The sequence below is a fragment of the Malaya genurostris genome, chromosome 3 (genome assembly GCF_030247185.1).
Source record: "Malaya genurostris strain Urasoe2022 chromosome 3, Malgen_1.1, whole genome shotgun sequence".
NCBI lineage: Eukaryota > Metazoa > Arthropoda > Insecta > Diptera > Culicidae > Malaya > Malaya genurostris.
The window spans coordinates 51,007,942-51,027,102 of NC_080572.1; the positions used below are offsets into that span (position 1 = coordinate 51,007,942).

The following is a 19,161-nucleotide window of genomic DNA, read 5'->3' on the forward strand; positions in this document are numbered from 1 at the left end:
CGTCAAATCAATCGCATTCAACGTTTCTGAAATATATTTTCTAAAATATTTTCTAGGAATACACATTGTTTCTTGTTTTCGAAACTCTTTTCTAATATCTAGATATAAATGTGAAATGTGAAAATTGATTCACGATAAATGTTAACTATTAAATGATAGTGTGAATATTTACCTCAAGGTCGTTGTTGTTATATTTCAGATTCAGTATGGACGCAACCAAAAACCGCTGCCATTTCGCAATGGTTCAGAATCTGTCAATTTTTATGGCTGCGTCCTGTTGTTTACATTCTTCTCCAACCACTTGTGCAGTTGTTTATTCGTTTTCATTAGTTTGTTTCGAAACGCGTGGAAAAAAATGCTAAACAACGTCGAAAAATTGTGTACAAATGGTGCACAGAACGCGGACTGTCACTGAGAAAGATAATAAAAATGGAAGGTGTGAGTGAAAAAGCCGTGCGAAATGCAATCAGGATATTCGGTGAGGATAACACCTTTGAGGATAAACCGAAAACGGGTCGAAAAAAAGGTCCTGCTAACCCTCATTTGGATAAACGTATACTGAAGGCGTTCGAGCAAAAGAAGGAGGTTTCAGTTCGGGATGTGGCCAAAAAAGTGGGCACTTCGAAGTCAAATGTTCTTCGTGCTAAAAAACGTTTGAATCTTCGAACCTATAAGAAGCAGGAACAACCAAAACGTAGTCCGAAACAAGAAGCATCGATCAGGCCGAGGGTTCGAAAGCTGTACAATACGATTCTTGCTAGAAATTTGAACTGTATAATCATGGACGACGAAACCTACGTGAAACTCGATTACAAATCCTTGCCGGGACCACAATTATACGGCGCGAGAAGGGCAAGTGTTAAACCAGTCCGAGACATCGATTGAAGTCGAAAATTTTGATAAGAAAGCTATGGTCTGGCAATTTGTAGCTGCGGTAAGATTTCGAAACCCTTCATCACCACTGCTTCAATGAACAGCGAAATATACATCTAGAAATGTTTACAAAAACGACTTCTACCCAGGATTCGAAGCCACAAGGATCCTGTTGTCTTCTGGCCAGATCTTGCTTCTTGCCACTACTCGAAATCAACGGTAGAATGATATACTACCAAAAATGTCACTTTCGTCACAAAAGACATGAATCCACATGAACTTTGGGCATTAACGAAGGCACATCTCAGGAAACCTGTCTCGGCAGCCGAAACCATTCAACAGTTCGAAAAAGATTGGAAAAAAGTGTCAAAACTTGTCGTCAAGATGTCTGTACGGAATTTAATGAGGAACGTTCGCAAGAAGGTGCGCCAGTTAGTCTACAATGGCTAAGTAGGAAGTGCTGAGAATAATATTCTGTTTTTGTAGTCTAATATTATCAGTATATCGAATAAAATTAGAACATCTGACACTTCAACAAACTATAATTGTAACTTTTTATAAAAACTTTGAATAGAATTTTCGGTTTTCCATCGTTTCAAATAGATTTTAATCCGAAAGAATTTATCTTTCTCATGGTGAAAAAAAATTGAAATCGGTTAAAAAATGACTAAGCTATAGTCAGTCAAAATTAGCGTTCCCACTTTTTGTATCCCCTTGGTATTCGGATTATTAATGACGCTACTTTGTTGCTGCAAATTAGTTTACGCCGACGATTTGAAACTTTGAAACCCCGGATATATCGTTAGCATAGAAAAATGTCAGATCGTAATATTCCACCGAATATTGAATCCAATGCTGATAAATGCTTCTATACTTCAAAATGCATAGTTTGGAGTCCGTATCAGTTGGCTTGGAGTTTATGAACTGAACGCGTACAAAAAAGATTTATTCGACATGCTCTAAGAAATCTTCCCTGGCAAAATCCGCAGGATCTTCACCGTATCCCGATCGTCTGATTGGTTTTGACACACTGGAACGGCTAAGAAAAATTCAGCAAGCTATTTTTGTTGCAAAATTAATCAACAGTGACATTGATTCTCTGAAGCTCCTATCCAGTCTTGAATTTCGTGCATCACAACGATCGCTACGTTCTAATGGTTTACTTCAACCGAGATTTCATCGAACGACGTTCGGATTTTATGAACCGATAACAGCATGCCTCGGAACATTTGCCACTGTTCAACTTCTCTTCGATTTCTGCGAACCCACATTTGCACATAAAGCGTTTCGATCCACGGTTGACTATAACTGGACTAAATTATATATATTAAGACCTTTTTTGTCGGATGAAATAAGTAAATAAATAAATGCATTTGGTTTAATATGCAATTTCAGCAGACTTTTTATCAATCGCGCAAAACTCACAGATGGTCAACTAAGCTAAGCTAAGCTGTATTTGAATGTATGAAAGATACATCCGTCAAATCAGAAATCTACATGAAATGACATGACCTTTTAAAATAATTGAAGAATAACAAATGTTTGGCAAAAGAATTCTTTCGACCAAACGGCTTTTGGCCAAATGCTTCTTACACGCAGGCATCAATTCGATATGAAGTTGATTCTTGCTAGATGCTTAAATTTCCACTTTTTGACCATCGAAAACTTGACCGCTATGATTTCCACCGAAATGTCTAGCTATTTTTGCTGAAATTCTTCATTATTTTCAACTAAGTCACTGAAAATTGACTTCTAATGAATTTAGAAAAAAGTGAAAATAAAAATTAACGTAACTTAAGAACATTTGGGGGTTCTGTTGGTTTGTGCTAAAGCACATATTTTATTTGATTTATTCACGTTTTGCTTTCGGTTCCGCAGTACTTAAAGCAGTTCAAATTGAATGGCAGTATCGAATGTACGGTAGTATTTTTTATAGGATTTGTGGATAAATTTCACGAATTATTCAGACAAAATAATATTTTTCCTGATTGTATCCGTAAACATTATTGCTGAACACGAAAAGAGAAATTTGTTGCGAAGACTAAAATTTCAGTCCTCAGCATATAACCAAATAACTCACATAGTTTCAGAAGCAAATGAAATTCTCCTTTCAAAATTTAAGAACTTGTTTTATTTCCCCTCTTCGAACGCCTCTGTTCATTAGCCTCGTTTTTGAGACGGCGATCATCAAAACGTAATTAACATCGCTAATGAAAATAATCCATCTCAGAAAACACTCTAATGTCGGTTCCAATTATTTGTCTACCCGACAAATAACGGGTACTTCAGCGCAAAATTTATGCCGTCTTAGCATCGAACCGCCGATGAAAACATCCTCACATTCGGTTGCGAATAATCCGTGTGAACACGACTGCTCGAGTGCCGAAAGGAGAGACAGGTTGTCATTAGGTGCCGATTTTGCGAGTAAGCGAAAGGAACAAGTGCGCCATTACGGTTGTTGATGTGTATAAATTGTATTCAGATGGCATCCCCCAAGAGCCCATTTTGCAAAACATCAAACACTTCTCGATAAGCTCGTCGTCGTCGTCATCTTCGTGGGAGGCGTGCGGTTGTCGATTCCGTCACACGCCACCAATGAGTAATACAACAGAGGGGTAAAGTACGGCATCATTACTGAACATCAACACCTTTGTACTCCTCAAAATTCCCACCCCTCCTCCACCTCCTGCACATCAAACATGAGTAAGAAAGGAACATCTCCGCTTCACCACCTGGTCACTCGAGGCTGTGTGCAGAATCCTTTTAAGCCCCCGATTTTAACTGCCAATCGTTGAAGTGCGTTCTCTACTCCAACAACTATCGTGTCAAGTTGTCGAGTGGAAAATCTTCAAGATGAAAAGCAACGAAAAAGTGAACGGTGACTTCAAGTATCCCTCAGCCAACAACTGCCAGCTTCCCCCCTTTCATCCATAATGGTTTCAATGCCCGATGGATTTCGGTTCGGGCTCATCAGAGACGACAAACGTGATGTCATTACGAACTTGACGGCATGGTGAATGAGCTGCTACCACGCTTGCTATCTCTCTCTCTCTCTCTCTCTCTCTCGCACTGTCTCTCTGAGCATAGTGAGTTTAGGATGAAAAGGCTTCGGGGTCCCTCGAGAGGATTTATGGAGTAATTGTTTTATTGCCGATGATACGTGCAAGGGCCGTTGGGAGGGAGGACTGGCTGAGGTGGGAAGGTCGACGCTTGAGCATTCCAACTGTGACGTGTGGTCGTTTGTTACACAATTTATCGTCGATTGTATGACGCGCCGCTGAACATGGCTGGTTATGCCTCCTTCGATATCAGGCTCAATTTATGTAGGCAATTTGTAAAATTTAGATGTCGAAAGTGCTCGATGTTCAGCAGAAGAATTGACAGTTACTTTTTCGGTTCTGAAAGACCCTCATTGGTTTCGTTTCTGTGAAATTCAAACACCCGTTACTGCTAATCCGTTCCAATTCCATAGTAGTAACTACATCAAACAGTAGATAAAACGCATTTTCTCGCCACTTTTCGTGTGAGTGTGCGTGCGTGTGTGTGATCGTGCGGTTACTGATGACACCCGAGCAAGCCGACATGGTTTTGCTTTTCCGGTGGTCTGCACATTCAAATGGGTCGGCAGAAGGTGTAGGCAGCCGGTGTGTGAGATATGACTGCTCCATTTGACACAAGCATGTGCGTTCGCCCCAGTAATGTCCCCAAGAATGTTTAATCAACATTTCCTATGGATTTTCTCGCAAGAAGCTCACATTCCCCGGCAAGGGAAACGATGTGCTTTTTTCCTGCTTCACACAAACACTCTCACACACACGCAGATGAAACGGGGAGGTGATGTGGGAATGGAACCGGGGTTGAAAGCGGAATGTCTGAACGATGTGCTCTGTAAAACTCTAAATGGGTTCTGCCATGTTTTTGCCGGATGAGTGATCCCAGCAAGCTATGCACAAAACAACATTGCTAGAAAGAAAAATGTTTTGACGGCTCTTAATGTCCTGCTTCGCTTAGGGTGTTATGATGTCACAAAGAGCATAAGTCCCTCCCCCCATAGCCGCCCGGTTGACCTGGCAAGGGGGAAGGGATAGCATTGCGACGACGGCAAGAAGTTATGATTTATTTCCGAGCGTGTGGGAATAGCACTTAAGTGGTTGAAAGTAGAGAGTAAAGTGACAAATTTTGTCAACTTTTTTTTCCTCTCTTGTCAATATGGCTAGAAACGTATGTTTTTCCTTTTTTTTCTGCGATTTAATTCAGTTCTTCTTACCCATAAGTATTCTGATTCCGGTTTGACAGAAAGGGAACAATATGGTCGAGGCAAGATGGCAAGATGATATCCATCGTTCCTGAGCTAAAAAGTTTGTATGTATGAGTGAATGTCTGAGCGCGAATTGACAGAGCAAACTTTTGTTTTTATAGAATCAGATATCTATGAACGTGTCATAGATAAAGGAAAAGTTTTTTTAGTCGATTTTATTCCAAACCCTGTTATGCCAGATTATAAAAGATGAGAACATTAACTAAATACGAACTAAACATTATTTTTTTCGATTTTCTATTTTAGAATAAACTTTTCTTGGTACCATAAGATCTTTTATTTTTTATTTTAATCTTAGAATGCGAAAATTATTCCAGTGGCTTCCGAAAATGAAATTTAGATGGATTGTCGGATACGTCACTTATAAGCTTATATCGCCCAATCCGGAAATATTCGGTTTGACGGCTGTGTCACTTTGAAACCAGAAGATTCAGTCATTTGCTTTTCAAACTTTATCAAGAAGGGGCTGTAGTAAAAAAGAAATTCTACAGACAAAAATGATCAACAAACATTCACTTTAAGTCGGACGCTCTTGAAACTCCCAGAGAAAAAACAAACACATAGGGGAAGATGGGATAAAACGTACCCCCGAGGCATAATGCACCTTTAGCTTTTCTCAAAAGTTACCAATTTTTTTCACTGAAATTTTAATGAAACTGAAAGTACGCCATAACAACAGATTACTAGAAAATTTTGGTAGCGATGGTTCAATCATATCTGGAAAAATTGAAAAAAAAAACGATTATGTCTCTGTTATAAGTAATTTTTTATATTCGTTCCATAGTAATTTTCTAGGGTGAGGAAGACGATCTTAATTATGTAGCCAGTGAACTTCTTTGTTAATCATTCAGGTTTCGAAAATTAGTTCTAATACAGACGATGTATTTGCAATTTTATAGAAAAATCGTCAAATTTATCGTCTCATATTTTTGGGGGCAAAGCGACCCGAATTGTGTGAGGCAAAATGCTGAAGAATTCGCTTACAACAATTATCCGTAAGTTATCAATTTAATGAATAATAGTGAACAATCTTCCACCTGGCAAATATTTCGTCAACGAAAAGTCTAAAGCTTTCTTTAAAGAAGAAGAAGAAGCTTTATGAGGGTGCATATTGCCCCGTGGTTGTCATAAGCTTTAATCCGTTGTTTTGATGAATGTTTACCCGTTGTTTAAGATCATCCTGCCTCTATGTTCAGATAATCGTCACTTCGCGTAATTTAAAATGTATATTTTTCATGTTTTCCACGATCGGGTGTCATGCCCCGCATATATTTCATTAGACAATTTTTAAGGGTTATGGAAAATAAGATATTTCATGTAATTTTTAATGCATTCAGCAAGTATTTGTTCGTAATTTTGAGAAATAATGATTACGGAAGATAGTCATGCATGAAACTCTTCCGTGTTATTCTCTATAGTTAAGATACATTTCTTTAAGAGGGCCCGTTTTAGCCCATCTACCCTTATTAGCTATTTTTAGCAAAGTTGGTTTATTTAACCTTCTCTCTTAAGGTAAATTCCCGCACCTTAGACTTAACACTGTCCATCAAATTCTGTACAACATTTGCGCCATCTTTCTTGAGAATTTTCATAAACTCTTTTATTAAATCCCTGTCGTTTTTGTAAAACTTCCATGTTTTGCGAAGCTTGTCCTTTAGAATTGCACAGAACATTTCCCTATTGGGCGTAAGTCGTAAAAATTTCAACGAATTTGCCTCCATCGACACAAAAAAACATCGTTTTCTTCGTATCACTTAAACACCGGTTTCGAGTAATGGCACGATGCCAGGTCCGACCAAAACTGATTGTTGTTATTGTGCAGGTGCTTCTGGAGACATTATTTTTTGTATGTGTGACCATTGACGGTGACGGTCGTTATGTACAGGTTTTACAGTCCAACAATTGGTTTAATTGCTGGCTAATTAGGCATTTGAAGCAACGATACAAAATAGTGGGAAATCTAATCAAAATTTTGACTCAAACCTGTTTCAAATTGTAGTTTAATTTTAGTTACTGGCCAAGCAATACAAATGGATTCTTCAAAAAAATATTTCGTTGAATATTGAATTAAAACAAAAATAAAAGGCGGGTGGGTAATGTCAGAGACATAACTGGATGTCGTAAATACGAAAACAACTGATATGTTCCTTAACACTTCCGAATATCAATTAGTTGATCAATTGTATGAATTATGCAACATTTTTTCCAAAAACAAAGAAAAAGTTTCACTTGGTCTCGATTGCTGTGAATTTCACACAGCGAAAAGTGCACAAATCTAACCAAACTGTTCTAGATTTGCACTAAACTTAGGATATTTACCTTCGATTTGCGAGCAAGAAATAGTAATAGTTCTTTAGAAAACTTTTAGAGCCATTAGTAGGGCTGATTTTGTGTAATGCTCTCCACCGTTGTTTTTTCACCAATGCAAACGACTGTCGTGAATACGACCCACTTTACTATGGGGTGCCTTTTCAAAATTTACCCCCTGAGAGAGTGATAAGTTTTTGATCGTGAATATCTCTTGTTGTATCTAACGAATCAACATAATTTTTGCTACACGCCATCGGAAATATGATCACATTTTTATGATAAAATATTCAGTTGTGTGACATAATCTCAAATAGTTCAAAATTAAACTTTTCTGAAATGTTTGGTATAAACGAGTATCAAAGAGGATAATTCATTAGGCGCGTTTGCCTTGCTCGTATTTTTAAAGCTCATAGCTCAGTGATCTGTGAAAGGATTTATATAATTTAACTACCAATAGAATCGAAATTTTTCAACTTAAACGTGTATAGCAAAAGCATTGAAGTATTTCAATAGTACACTATTGAAAAACCTGTCTCATTTCACCCATGTCAACACCAGCCAATCAGAACGCGTTCTGAGGAAGAGAACAAAATATCTGCTGCTGTACAACAAATCGTTCGAGAAAATGTTCCGAACAGTGTTTAATATCGTAGTGAGTTCCACAATTTGGTCCTTCTGAATGCTAGAAACGAATCTCTACAGCATATTGATATTTTCTTTCAATAAATTATGCAAATCCGAAATGAAATAATCGACATTAAAATTCTGTATGCGGCTATTTTTATAGCCGTTAGGACCGCCCATTAGTGAAAAAGCTACAAACGAAATCACGTAAAAAGAAAGCTCTTAACAAAAATTGGATCAGTTTGGATTCTATCGCCACTGCGAGCAGATGTATTTTGTGTTGTTTGCAAAGCTAGTTTCGCTTCCAACAAGAGCGATTACGTTTCGGGACATTCTTGCTTGTCATGACCTTTCTTACATGAAACTTCTTTATCATTTCATAAAGACAATTGAAGTTTCAATTTAATAATTGACCCTTTTGAGGGTTAGTTCTGACTCCTACTGTGTCCATTAGTTCATCCAGTAGCAAAATTTTAATAAAAATGATTTGCTGATAAAAACAAACTCAAAATAGGTTACGAAATCAACAACAAAATGTATAAAAATTTCAGCTCATTTTATAATTTTTAGCAATTATTTGTTTGGTTCAAATAATGTTCTTAAAAATAAATAACTTTAATAATTTTAATATAATAATTTATTTTAATAATAAATAACGAAATACCTAATATGATATTTAAAAAATAAGAGGAATATGTTTTATTAAACTCAAATCGTTGTGACTATATTAGTATTATATTAGGTTAAGAATTCTATGTAAAAGTGGTGCTGAGGCGAAGAAAAACTTATGTAAATTGCTTTGAGAAATAAACGAATTTACGAAAAAAGAGCGATTACGTCACAGCTACCAGTCATTTGCACTGGTGGAAAAGCAATGGTGGAGAGCATTACATAAAATCAGGCGTTCTAATGGCTCAAAAGTTTTCTAAAGAACTATTAGGATTTGTTGTTCGCAAATCGAAGGTAAATATCCCCAGTTTAGTGCAAATCTAGAACAGCTTGGTTAGATTTGTGCACTTTTCGCTGTGTGAAATTCACAGTAATCGAGATCAAGTGAAGCTTTTTTTTTGCGAAAAATGTTCCAGAGATTAATGTCTTTGAGAACTACGCAATTTGACCCTTTTGAATGCTGGAAACGAATCCCTACAGCATATTGATAATTTCGTTCAATAAATTAGGCCTATTGTATCATTGATTAACCCAGCGAATTAACGTTTTCTTCATTGGAAGATTATAATCGGTTGTAAGCGCTACACCTACATCAACCATATCAGTATCGCACCCACGGACAATAGTTCAACCTGGAATTAGATGACGTAAGTCAACGGCATCCATCGGAATTCGAATTCAACTCATCACTCTCCATCACAAATGCCTCCATAAAAGATTCTTTTCAGAGCGCCATTAGTTTATTATAAAGAACTATACTGATTATTTCATAATATTTGTGTTTCAGAATGTTAAATGTAACTAATCTGTACTTTAGTTTAGGTGCATCGTATCAAATTCTACATACAATTTCATACAATTGATCAACTAATTTAAGTATTAAGGAACATGTCAGTTGTTTTCGTATTCACCACATCCAGTTATGTCTGTGACATTACCCACCCGCTTTTTTACGACGGTTTTTGGGTACATGGAAGAACAAATTATTTTTTTCATATTTAATTCTTGAATGTACTTAATTTTGTGACTTTTATGCAAAGGTTTGAGTTTATCTGGTTGGTTCTTGTTGATAATATTTTTCGCTTTCGAAACCTTCTTGAATCTTCTTGAATCTTCTTGAATCTTCTTGAATCTTCTTGAATCTTCTTGAATCTTCTTGAATCTTTTTGAATCTTTTTGAATCTTCCTGAATCTTCTTGAATCTTCTTGAATCTTCTTGAATCTTCTTGAATCTTCTTGAATCTTCTTGAATCTTCTTGAATCTTCTTGAATCTTCTTGAATCTTCTTGAATCTTCTTGAATCTTCTTGAATCTTCTTGAATCTTCTTGAATCTTCTTGAATCTTCTTGAATCTTCTTGAATCTTCTTGAATCTTTTTGAATCTTCTTGAATCTTCTTGAATCTTCTTGAATCTTCTTGAATCTTCTTGAATCTTCTTGAATCTTCTTGAATCTTCTTGAATCTTCTTGAATCTTCTTGAATCTTCTTGAATCTTCTTGAATCTTTTTGAATCTTCTTGAATCTTATTGAATCCTCTTGAATATTCTTGAATCTTCTTAAATTTTCTTGAATCTTCTTGAATCTTCTTGAATTATTTTGAATCTTCTTGAATCTTTTTGAATCTTCTTGAATCTTCTTGAATCTTCTTGAATCTTCCATAAACCATAAAAGAAATGGTTCGATTTAAGTGATTTTATTGTATGTTTTAACGTGTGTAACATACTTACATTACAGTATTTCAATATTCATAATGAACGAGCCATCGTATGCAGAAACCTCTATGGCAACCTTTAATTCAAAACATGAATGCTACCATTAGGTTTTACCTTTTCTAGAGGATTCTCAAAGATAGGATAATAATTACTAATGGCGTTTTCGTTTTTAATTTGCACTACACCGGTGCAGTGCTACACTGAGGAATGAATAAACGAACAAAAATGACGAAAACATAAACAGTAACCATTAACTACAATTAACGATTCCATTGCACAGAGCTACACCAAACTTTTGATGAGTGCTACACCAGTGGTATCGGTGCAGAAAAAGTGTAGCACTGGTGTAGTGCAATTGGTAAAAACGAACGGTTTAGGTGCAGCTTTCGCTACACCGGTGTATTGCAATTTAAAAACGAAAACGACATAAGAATGTATCAGACTATTCTTTGAAGTTTATAATATTTTATAGAAATACAAGACAGTCAACATAGTTATGACAGAGTGCGCTTAAGCCTCTTACCCCAATTAGTTTGTTAGCTTTTAACATTGCCTTCTGGTTTTACAGTTTGCTCGTTTCACCTGAACCCACAAGTCGTAGAAGTGACTTCTTCATACTAATTATGAAGTCTCCCGTTCTCCTCAATCTGTTACCCGAGCTGCATCATCATCATCATCATCATCATCGAGCTGACGCAAAAAGTTGGTATAACATATTTCATTCCGGCCTCCACCTGCAGTCAAGTTGGTCTGTGATCGGGAACGATGCTGATCTGATGAGCGATTAGTGACAGGAATGTAATTTATTATGTTGCTTAACTGTTATTAGAAGTGCAAACGAATGCTCCTTCGCAGTCGGCACCGAACGTGCACAACGCCATCGCAATATCTATTAGTGAATCTTGAGGCGATTGCCATATCGCAGCCACAAACGAGCTTCCAACGGCACTCGGTAACCGCGAGAAACTCGCACGTGGATCCGACAACAAATTAGTCGGAAATTTGCCCGCGCAAATCGGTGGATCGGCAGAGCTCTTCTGCTCCTTACTTGCCGGTGTGCAAAATAGAAGAACTAACTTAACGCTGGATTGATGAGTTCTTTGATATGATTTACGTTCGTTTGCATTCACATTCACATTCACATGAGCAGAAGCCGTCAAACTTCCTCACTCTGGTGAATTTGCGGAAACTACATTTTTTCAAACATGATGACGGTACAATTTGAGTAAGGATAATCGTAGCAATGTTAGTATGGGATGCTATTTAATCTTGTTCAGTTAACACATTTCTGCTCGACCCATACGACATTTAACCACAATCCGAAGAAATTTTAGTTGTCGAATGGAATGAGAATGTGTTGAATTACTCTAGAAATTGTTTGAAACTTGAACCCACGGCACCCTGCCCTTCACAAATGACAACAATTTGACTGAGCCTAATGTAATGGAGCTTTTCAAATGTACCCACCTCCAAGAGCCCTCAAGCGGCAAGTGCAACAATGACGGGTAATTAACATTTTGCTACGACAAACGGGCGGCACTCGACGGAACGTCCGGTGTTTTCATTTGTTTCAAAAAATTTAACCTGCGGCTGAACACGGTGCTATTCCGAAGGGGTGGATTTTTTCTAAATGCCTTATAACTGTTCCACTCCCGCGGTCCTCCAGAAAATTACGGGAATCAGGAAAAGAGTAATCTGGTGCACGGCATACTATAATTTGCTTTAAATTTTGCTGCCGTCGGCCTCAAACCGGTCGGCAAATAACAATTACAGCAATCATAGAAGAGGGCCGAAGAACAGTGATGCCATACTTTTGTTGATTTGTGATGATTCCTCTAGAATTTTCGTTGGTTTTTAAATTCGGACAAATAGGCATTAAATTTTAAGTGAAAGTTACTATAATTTGCGGATGTAACTTGTTAGTTTTGTTAATGTTTCGTCTTCTATTGATGTAAATTGCATCAAAAAGGATGGATGGTTGATCTAATAAAACTGACTAATTTCCGTTGTTACTGTAGATTCGTTTCACTCGAAGGTAATGTTGTGGGAAGATTTATTGGTTCTTCAAAAGACCAAATTTATTTTATTTAGTTATTCGCATTAGTCTGAGTTCGACTTATCCTTAGAACGCTCTTCTTACTTTTTGTCGTGAATACGACTTACTTTACTATGGGGCGCCTTATCAAAATTTACCCTATGAGAGAGTGATAAGTTTTTGATCGTGAATATCTCTTGTTGTATCTAACGAATCCACATAATTTTTGCTACATGCCATCGGAAATATGATCACAATTTTATGATAAAATTTTCAGTTATGTGACATAATCTCAAATAATTCAAAATTAAACTTTTCTGAAATGTTTGGTATAAACGAGTATCAAAGAGGTTTCCCTAGCTCGTATTTTTAAAGCTCATAGCTCAGTGATCTGTGGAACGATTTATATAATCTAACTACCAATAGAATCGAAATTTTTCAACTTGAACGTGTATTGCAACAACATTGAAGTTTATTGAAAAACACTATTGAAAAACCTGTCTCATTTGACCCATGTCAACACCAGCCAATCAGAACGCGTTCTGAGGAAGAAAACAAAATACCTGCTGCTGTACAACAAATCGTTCCACAATTTGGTCCTTTTAAAAAGCATGAATGAATCCCGTACAGCATCCTGATAGTTTCTTTCAATGAATTATGCAAATCCGAAATGAAATAATCGACATTAAAATTCTATATGCTGCTATTTTTATAGCCGTTAGGACCGCCCATTAGTGAAAAAGCTATAAACGAAATCACGTAAAAAGAAACCTCTTAACATAAAATGGATCAGTTTGGACTCTATCGCCACTGCGAGCAGATATATTGTGTGTCGTTTGCAAAACTAGTTTCGCTTCCGACAAGAGCGATTACGTCACAGCTGCTAGTCTTTTGCATTTGTGAAAAAATAACGAAAAGTCGACAACGGTGGGGAGCATCACACACAATCAGCCGTTCTAATGGCTCTAAAAGTTTTCTAAAGAACTATTAGGATTTTTTCTTCACAAATCGGAGGTAAAAATCCTCAGTTTAGTGCAGATCTAGAACTGTTTGATTAGATTTGTGCACTTTTCTCTGTGTTTTGGTCGTGAAAATTCAAAGCACTTTTCAGTGCTACAGATCATTATAAAAAATCAATTGAATTTACTCTTTTGTACCAAAAGCATCAGATTTATCAAAATAGAAGTAGACAAAGTTTGCACCGTCACTAACACATTTAATTACGAATCACGCAATGCAAAAATTAAAGTGTTGATATAGAACACATGTTTATAATAGTATGAGAGTCGTTTGGAAATATGCCGTGCGAAACTGGGTTGTCACGTTCACAGATTAATCTGTATTTTTATTATAAAAACTATACTTTTTATTTCATAATATTTAATTATGTTTCAGAATGTTTAATGTAACTAATCTGAACTTTAGTTTATTTGCATCGTTGCAAATTCTAACGGGTGATTTTTTAAGAGCTTGAGAACTTTTTTAAACAATAAAACGCATAAAATTTGCAAAATCTCATCGGTTCTTTATTTTAAACGTTAGATTGGTACATGACATTTACTTTTTGAAGATAATTTCATTTAAATGTTGACCGCGGCTGCGTCTTAGGTGGTCCATTCGGAAAGTCCAATTTTGGGCAACTTTTTCGAGCATTTCGGCCGGAATAGCCCGAATTTCTTCGGAAATGTTGTCTTCCAAAGCTGGAATAGTTACTGGCTTATTTCTGTAGACTTTAGACTTGACGTAGCCCCACAAAAAATAGTCTAAAGGCGTCAAATCGCATGATCTTGGTGGCCAACTTACCGGTCCATTTCTTGAGATGAATTGTTCTCCGAAGTTTTCCCTCAAAATGGCCATAGAATCGCGAGCTGTGTGGCATGTAGCGCCATCTTGTTGAAACCACATGTCAACCAAGTTCAGTTCTTCCATTTTTGGCAACAAAAAGTTTGTTAGCATCGAACGATAGCGATCGCCATTCACTGTAACGTTGCGTCCAACAGCATCTTTGAAAAAATACGGTCCAATGATTCCACCAGCGTACAAACCACACCAAACAGTGCATTTTTCGGGATGCATGGGCAGTTCTTGAACGGCTTCTGGTTGCTCTTCACTCCAAATGCGGCAATTTTGCTTATTTACGTAGCCATTCAACCAGAAATGAGCCTCATCGCTGAACAAAATTTGTCGATAAAAAAGCGGATTTTCTGCCAACTTTTCTAGGGCCCATTCACTGATTTGCAAGCGTTGCTCGTTAGTAAGTCTATTCATGATGAAATGTCAGAGCATACTGAGCAAATAATAATGCATGAAAATCATAACCTCAAAAAATCTGAGCAAATACTAATGCATGAAAATCCTAACCTCAAAAAAATCACCTTTTAGTAGTGAAAAAGGGGAATGCTTGCATAATTCATACAATTGATCAACTAATTGATATTCGGAAGTGTTAAGGAACATGTCAGTTGTTTTCGTATTCACGACATCCAGTTATGTCTCTAACATTACCCACCCGTCTTTTTGTATACGTAAATGCTCTCCGGGGTATATTTGAACCACAGAAATAAAATCTCTCTAAAATAATTAAATTTCGATGGGTGGGTGGGAGTGAGTGAAGTACGTACGCTAGAAAAAGTGGTTTTCGAATGAATATCGGCATTGCTTTCTTCGTGTATGTCACAACTTTACTATAATTTTTAACAAACAATAGTTTTTTAAAGATAAACCTTATCTTCATTAAAGCATGAGATTCACATACCTATTTAAATAATAAACAAAATTCATTAGAATTACCCGGACTTTTTTTAAATAGTGTACCATTTTAAAGTAAAAATTTTCCTGATTCATTTCACAACTCTTGAATTTTTACCAAATAAATCAACCCCAACTACAATTTCCAGGCTTTCAAAAGAAAATCATATTCAATTGCATTACATTGCGACATATTCCGAAGAGACTAACAGTACAAAAATATTTATCGCAATGCGTTTAAGTTCAAATAACTGAATAATTGGTTGAAACAACTCAGACATTTTTTACTTTCATGCATGCACGTAACGTTGCTGGGAGTGTGCCAAAGCTCAGTTGCACGAATGACACCTCATTGAAACGTTCCCTTTTTCCGTTTAGGGTGTAAGTCATCGCTTGACTGTAACGTTTCATTATTCATTTGTGGTGCGTGTCTTTGCTGGATGCCATTGCTAAACAGCCAGCACAATAGATAATAAATTGCAGTTTTTCTGAATTTTTCATTTGTTTTTCTGAATTTTAATGGTTAAAATTTGGCACAACTAATCGATTGTTGTTTTAACTAAACTGTCATTTTTTATTTGCTGCCAGTTTAGCAATGACACCCAGCAAAGACACGCACCACAAACGAGTAATGAAACATTCCAGTTGAGAATTTAATCGTTCACCGCTTGAACAACAAAATTTTGCCTATAGCTTCATCACTAAACTCACAGATGATATAGAAATTATATACATAGAAGATTAAAATTCCCAAGATGGAATTCACCAGCAAAATGTTTACATCATTCCACTTTACCGATCGCGAGTAATCCTGACCACACTCTTATGTAACAGACTGTAAATGCTGAAACATATATATTTACACGTCTGCTTGAAAGGCGGGGTATGTTTGACATATGCTTGAATCATTGTTGTAAAATTCAGTCATTTTACGAATTACGTTTTCGTGAATTGTGTCATATATGTATTTGCGTCACCTGTAAATTTCATAATTTTTCATTGTGAAATTCTTACGAATTGCCGAATGTCATATACCATTCGACTCAGCTCGACGAACTGAGTAAATGTCTGTGTCTAACTTTTGGCGGAGATAGCTGAACCTTTTTTTACAAACTAAGATTCAAATGAAAGGCCTTATGCCCCCATAGTTTGATATTAAATTTCATTTGGATACGACTTCCGGTTTCGGAGCTACGTCGTAATACGTGAAAAATCCCATAGAACTGTCTAATAAATTCTTTGAGTTTGCAGAGCTTGATAGTTTGTGGGCATAAAAACTTAATTCGGTACTGCTGGTCCCTTCTTTTCCAGTTCCGGAAGCACCGTAAGTGGTGAAGAAAAACTCCAAAAATAGAACTCACTTCGATTTCTCTGCGATGCTTAAAACGATTATCACAAATCTTGATTTGAATTAAAGGTCATGTTATCTTTAAAGCTACTGTTTGGATCCGACATCCGGTTCCGCAGTTACAGGGCGATGAGTGTCAAAGTTTTTAAATCGCCATATAGAATGACAATATGAACAACACCGGTACGTGCAACGTGGAAGAAGAAAACACAAAACGAACGATGCGTGCTTTGTTCTATCTTGTACACGCTATAAAGGAAACGAAACGGTTATGGATGTCTGCTACTAGTCTGTGAAATTTATAAAAGACGGTGCTGCTGGTGATAAAAATTGTAGCTATCTTATAATAAGTGCATCCGACAGAATAAAAGAATGTCAATAAATTGAAATTTATTTGAAATAATTTTCACACACGGTAGTGCAGTAATGGTGGAAATGGTGATTAAAAACTGCAAAAGGATAGCCAAATCGATTTTCACAAGTCTTACAGTTTCATGCGGATTTGAAGAGTTTTGATAGATAAAGTCCGAAAAAACTTTCCTATTTCCATTCGATGTATAGTTGTTTTGCGAATGCCGCAGTAATATTTATGATGTTATGAGTAATATGAGAAAGGCATAATTACACCACTAGGTGGATTGAAATAGGTTTAGTGCCATCTTTTTAGATGGTTGAATTTCAAATTTCAGCACCGGATTTTCAATGTGAGTGTCCAACTTTTTCTCGTGTCACCTCTATTTATTTTACTGTAGCGCCTCTGGTTGTCGGACCGAGAATGTTTAAACAGAAGTTTATTTAGAAGTGTGAATGCATTAAACTGAAAATGTACTGAACGCTTAAACATTTCCGTGAGCATGCCGCTATCGTTCGACAGGATTTTGATGTGGCAAGGCATTTGCAGTTACGGACTAAAAATTCAGATTTTCGTGACAAACAAGACTATGGATTCTCAAGCGTACAGTCAGGAGAGTCGGACAAGGCGTATTCTTCCCTCACAAAAAATCACTAATTTTTTGACGTTATCTGGCAAGCTGTCATCGCAACTTCGGAGAAGTGCAAGATAACGGGTAGATTTCTTTGAAAAGGACATCAAACCACCCAATTGCTTTCAATTCTGCCCAGGTCATTAATATTAGGTAGTTATCAAACAGAAACTGAAGAATGGTGAAAAAATGACTCGGGATGCGACAGAGATAAAGAGATGGTGAAACCAGATGGCCGCTCAGGATAACCAAAAGAGTGCTCGAAATGTGATGAGTGAAATTTGAAAGAAAGATACTTCGAGATTTTCCTATGAAAACGCGACATTTACCGGTGAAAACTATTCAAATAATGCTATTTGACAAACTCTACCTCACAATTTTTATAGACACCATTTAAGTACCATTTGTTTCGATAGATGCAGTAAACTTATACCGGAATACGATTCCCTTCTGGCGAAGAATTCAAAAATTGGTTCTCTGTTCCTTCTTTGGACCGTAAGACGGCAATATTTTTGATCCAGAATTGAAGACCTGTTGACAAGATGAAGAACAGTTATAGTTTGTTTCGATGAACAACACTCCCAATGATTTATGAGTCATTACTTTCTACAATAAAACTTCAGAACTCGATACTTTTCGGTCGTACTTCGTACTCTGTCGTATTCGAATTTTTTACTATATGAGACAAGCAAGAAACGTAAAATTTTACACCACGGAACCGCTTTACTGTTCACCCGCACAACCTCCATTGTTTCGCATTGGCAGACAACCCCAAGATTTCCTGGAAAGAGGGAAGAATGTACAACTAGAGTGGTAGCAGCACCATCCCAGCAGCGGCAGCAGCAGTACCGGCACTGCCAGCGGAATGCAATGTACCGAGCCCCGTTCGGTTGGAGCATATAATGTGAAAATAATAGCGCGTCAATTCACGTGATTCTGCCACCACCAACCCAAGTTCCAACCCGAAACTCCCGCCGCCACCTAAACTGCTCTCATTTGCGGTACCTACTCGGTATAATTTATTCTAATGTCTAAATTATATAGTGAAGCCGGTTCTTGAACAAAATTGCACACGGAAAACAGCGAACGCGCGACGAACGATAGAGGCATGCGTTATTAATGGTCTGAAATGGATGAACCAAGCGAAAGGGTTTCAATGACAGGCAGTTTATAGGAGCACTATTAACCTTCATGGTCGCAATCTTTGGGTCGGAGGAAGTTCTAGGACTTTAATTGAAGTTACCGTCTTTGTTTGGTGATCCTGAGTTTTTTTTTGCGATACACACGTCACTAAGATCAGGTTGAGTGCTAGAATAGTGATTAGAAAGCTTAAAATCTTCTGCAAAAAAAAGTTAAGAGGCTTTTTACGGAACGGATTGCATTTTTTTCTTCCACTACTCACCGCGAAAACTAAAACGAAACAAAACAATTAGCCAAAGCATCAAAGCGGACACTCCGACAAACCCAAGTAATAAAGTCTTGCCTCTGTTTTGTTTTGTGTTGCGCTATTTTCTGTTTGTTGAAAATGGTGGCAAAAATTT

The 19,161-nt window shown here is 37.0% G+C and overlaps 1 protein-coding gene across 5 annotated transcripts in view; it reads right to left on the reverse strand.

The window, feature by feature from the left end:
* The window catches only part of LOC131436275 (mucin-2), a 486,638-nt gene that overhangs the window by 204,355 nt on the left and 263,122 nt on the right, over positions 1-19,161 (reverse strand). The window contains exon 1 of one of the 5 annotated variants that reach the window (XM_058604913.1): positions 173-191. The exons of the other annotated variants lie outside the window; for them this stretch is intronic. The gene's annotated coding sequence lies outside the window, so the exon portion shown is untranslated. Of the gene's footprint in view, positions 1-172; positions 192-19,161 lie in introns of those variants that run through there. 5 annotated transcript variants of the gene reach the window in all.